This window comes from Pteropus vampyrus, unplaced genomic scaffold (assembly GCF_000151845.1).
Source record: "Pteropus vampyrus isolate Shadow unplaced genomic scaffold, Pvam_2.0 Scaffold190, whole genome shotgun sequence".
Taxonomy (NCBI): Eukaryota; Metazoa; Chordata; class Mammalia; order Chiroptera; family Pteropodidae; genus Pteropus; species Pteropus vampyrus.
Window position 1 is genome coordinate 1,839,610 of NW_011888971.1, and position 4,910 is coordinate 1,844,519.

General features: G+C 42.3%; 1 pseudogene; it reads right to left on the reverse strand.

Moving 5' to 3' along the window:
* Positions 1–3,150, reverse strand: part of LOC105299595 — a 6,005-nt pseudogene extending 2,855 nt beyond the window's left edge.
* Positions 3,151–4,910: the final 1,760 nt, after the last annotated feature.

Consider the following 4,910-nt stretch of genomic DNA (forward strand, 5'->3'; position numbering starts at 1 on the left):
GTATTGAAATTGAATTTATTGTAACCAAGAAATGCAGATACAAAAGTACAGACACATTAAAATTAATGTATCATTGTTGCCCAATCGATATTTTATATAAATTTGTTTCTTTCCAAGAGAGGCATTTACACATGTTGCTATTTCAGCAACAAAAGTATCTCCTGGAAAATTACACTTTATTTATTCAGCTACTACAGGTCAAGGTCTTTGTTGGCCTCCAGGAAACATCAATATTTAAAAAAACGGCCATTGCCAGAAGAGCCGAGGCCACAGAACCCCATATACACACTGACGGATGTAGCCTCATTTAAGCTAAAGTGCAGAGTTCTCTAAAGATTTTGCTTATGTGTTTCTTAAAATATTATGTACACCTTTATTTCTTGATAAATAATTTTTCATTTTATGTTTAAATTGTGGCAGAAGAAAAAAATGGTGGCAGAAGATATAATTCTGCTATAAAATTGATATTTTAAAATAAAATAAGTATAGTTTCTTTATGATTTCTGTTCAGTAATTTCCATATCTGAGGTCTTCGCGAGGTGGTTTCTGCCTATGGTCTGTAGTTCTTGCTTAAGTTATCCTGTTTATACTGATATATATTTGGTTATATTTATTGTATGCAGCTCATTGTCCCTGTAAATAAATTTGTAGAGATGTTTTGATGTTTTGATGGCTAGTTATGAACTGTGTCCCTCTAAAATTCATTTGTTGAAGCCCCGCCCCCCTAGGTGACTGTGTTTGACGATAGGGCCTTTAAGGAGGTAATTAAGAGTAACTTAAGTCATAAGCGTTGGGACCTAATCCCATAGAACTGGTGTCCTTGGTGGAAGAGGAAGAGACACCAGGGATGCACATACACAAAAGAAAGGCCATGTGAGGGTGCAGTGAGAAAGCAGCCATCCCCCAGCCAAGGAGAGACACTCAGGACAACTCGACCCTGATGGCTCCTTGATCTTGCCCTTCTAGCCTCCAGACCTGTGAGAAAATTAATTTCTGTTTTCAAGCCACATAGACTGGGGTGATCTGCTGTGGCAGCCCCAGCAGACTAAGACGGCTAGGAAGCAAGTGCATTGTGGCGTTGCTTCTGCCAGGTGCTTAGGGGTACTAGCAGTCCAAGATTATTTTGAACTAAATTCACTGTTTAAGATTATTTGGGCGCTGGAGTGACATGAGTTTGGAGTGTAATCCATGCCAGGACTCGTTCATGGGCACAATTCTTCAGTAAGTTGCAGCTAAGACAATTTTTCCTAGCAGTCTCAGAGAGAGGGGAGACTTACTTTTGGCTCATCAAGTTTGCCCGGATCAGCAGAGCAAAAGCAACTTCCATGGTGTGTTTACCTCCTGTCCTTAGATTTTGGCCTGGTTGTTGCTTTACCGTTGTTGTGCTTTTAAGAATATGCTTTTTTATATTTTATCAAGTATTTTCAACTGTTGGTCTAAATAACCTAGCCTGCTATATTCTTGGAAAAGGAAGTGAACAGCACGTTTTTATTCATACTTCAACTGAGAGCTTCTTTTAACCTGGGGTTTGTGCATGGACATCAAGGCATCCATATACTCCTCTGAAATTGTGTACATTTTGTGTTTACAGAATTTTTCTGGGAATAAAATTCCATAGTTTTTTTTCATATTGTCAAAGGTGTTGATGACCGATCATCCAAATTTGGAAACTATTGTTTTGGAGTTCCATCAGCATGTAACAATTTTAATTAAAAAAAAAAAAAGATTTCAGAATAATTTTCTTTCCCTCCAATGAACGGCAGTGCTGCGTTACATAGACACCAGTTCAGGGTGAGAGTTTTCTGATACACCTCTGATACTAAAACTGCTTCCTTTCGTATCACCCAAACATCCATCCGAAGCGGAAGGAAGAGAAGGCTGGATGGGCCCTAAGTTTGCTGGGGAAAATCCAGGTCGATGTGTTTCCTCTTTGCAAGGAGATGGGGCAGGAGGAGCGAGTTCTAGCCCACAAAGAAAAGTCTCATGAACACAGCGCTCCATCCCTTCCGTGAGATCTACCTGCCCTGAGAAAGGAACGACATGCTTAATGCCCAGATTTTTTTTGATGTAGTGGTGGCTCGCATTGTTTCTTGCCGCAGAGAGTCCTGGGCTCCTCCTGGGGACTTTACACTCCGTCTGCCACCAGCAGTAATGAGCCACGGCACAGTTGACCTCAGCCATCTTGTGCATGTCGTGCTTCCTCTTGATGGCAGGGCCCTGGCTGCCAAAAGCCTGCAGCGGCTCATGCCACAGCTTCTCTGGCATCAGCGTCCGCCAGTGCTGCTTCTCCTTGCACTCTGTAATCACCCACTTCACTGCCAAGAAGCGACGACGTGGGGCAGCTGGCGGAGCAGGGAACCTGGTAGCAGTGGCTGCCCTTGAGGATGAGTACCAGCCCAATCACAGGCTCCCAGTTTTTCATGCTTGGTATAGAGGTTGTGTTCAATGGTTGCCTCTGCAGAAGCAGCATGGTGCTTCGCCGACGGGTTCTTGCAGCTTCCAGAAACTGTGTCATTACGTATCTGGCCAGTGCTTTGTTTCTGCCTTTCATCATCTTGTTGATGATGAAACCACCAACAACGGGTCTTCAAGCACAGAGCTTGTTTTCATCACTGGGGCCAGTTTGATAAGCTGTCTCCTGAGCCCCCTATCAGTCAGCTCAGCTGAGGGCTTGCTGTAACGTTCCTTGTTAACCTGGGTTCCTGGTGTTTAGACCACTGTGGCTCCACCTCACCTGGGTTAACTTGAGTGATGAGTGACGGAAGACAGGAAATGGCTCAACAGGGTCCAAAATCTGCACATCATCCCTTTAATCTGGGCTTTGAGTCTCTCATTCTGAGGTCCAAAGGGAAGAGTCAAAAGGAAACTCGCCCTCCCATTATCCATCTGGCTCGACCCTGGCTCGACCCTCGGTATCAGGGCTGGCTCCACTCAGACCCCATGCAGCCTCCCCCTTTCCCTCTCCCCATCCCCCCTCCCCACTGATTTCAGAATAATTTTAAGCTAAGAAAAAGTTACAAGGACAGTACACTCCGCCATTACCTTCACCTAAATTCACCAACTTCGAACTCCAATCTCTCTTCTCGCTCTCTGCCTCCCTCTCTTCCTCCCCCTCCCCCCTACACACTCTCTCACCCACTCACACGCCATTAGTCTTTTTCTGAACCATCAAGGACTCACAAAGAAGTCAGGACATCGACATTGATACAACCATTGATGTAACACCACCATTCAAAGACCCCATTCAAATTTCGATTTTGTCAATTTTGTCTCAAAAGTCTTTTTAAATTTTCTGGTCCGGGGTCCCATCCAGGAACATATAATGCATTTAGTTATAGGGACTCTTTGGCTTCCTCCAGTTCCTGAGTCATTCTCTGTCATGTCCTTGACAGTTTACAAGAATACAGGCCTTATATTCTGTGGGATGACCGTCCACCTGAGTCTATCTGATGCTTCCTCGTGTCCAGACTCAGGCGCCCATTCTTGGTGAGCTTTGCTTTTCTCACGTCAATCTGTCCCATCACTGGCGATGTTTTCACTGTAAAGTTACTATTTTTCTTTTGCAACTGTTGGAAAATATTTCAACAATATGCCAAAATCCTGTTCCTCTCAAATTTCACCTGGTCTTAGCCTCCGCTGACAACTTCAGCCTGAGCCACTACCATGTTTGGTAAATGATTTTCTGTTTACGTCATTCCTTTCACATTTATTGGTCGGCATTATACTGAAAAGGAAAAGTTTTTTCTTTCTCCCCACTTATTTTGTAATGCAATGGACTCCTATTTATTCAATAGGTCATAATCTGTCACTGTATTTATTTTTATGCTCAAATTGTACACAATTGGGCCAATGAGAGCCTGTTTAAGCTGATTTCTGTGTCCTTTAAACATGTCCCTATTAGTCTTTGAGCACTTCCTTAATTTCTGTCACAAAATATTTTGGGCTCATATTGTAGTTTTCCTGCTCCAGCCTTAAAATCTGGTATTTCCTCAAAGAGTCTCGGTTCCTTATTTCGTGTGTGTGTATGTAAAAACTTTAAAAATACATCGGACTTAGTTTTTTAGAGCGATTTAAAGTTCACGACAAAATTGAAAGTACAGAGATCCCTAAATATCCTGTCCTAACATGCGTACAGCCTCCCCCATTATCATCACCCACCAGCGTGGGACATTTGTTACAATGACGAATCTACATTGACACATCATAACCACCCAAATTCATCCTTTACCTTTATGGTTCACTCTTGGTGCCGTACATTCTATAAGTTTGGGCAAATGTATAATGACATGTCTCCGTCATTATGGTTTCATACAGTCTTGGTTCCTTTTAGGGGAGCACGGTATTAGAAACCAAAATCCATACATTCAATGTGCTCAGAGCTCCTAGGGTATCACCTCATGTAGATCCTTTCAGAGGGCAGAACTAGGAATATATTATATAATATGTAGAACTAGGAATATATTATATCATATGTAAACACACACAAGCATATATATTTCCACATTTATTTATATTTTTTAAATTGAGTTCATGATGATACCTACATTTCCAGTTCAACACCTCAGGGTTGTTTCAAGCTTTCCCGGTTTCCATGTTAGTATTTTCCCCAACAGGGGAAGATCTGCCCATCATTATCATCAATATCTTTACTCATTTGCTCAACGTAATCAATTGTCCAACCACGTCGGTTTTCTCTCCGCCTCTGTATGCTTTTCTTTTTAGCCCCCATGTTCCTACCCACATCACTATTGTGTCTCACTGCAAGATGGGAAGAGACATAGAAAAGAAAGGTAGAAGGAAAAGGAAGATGGAATGGGAAGGGAAGAGAGGAAGAACAGGAGGATGAAAAGGGAAGAGAAACTAGGAAGGGGAGAGTTTAAGATAATGCCATAAATCAATAATTTGTTAAT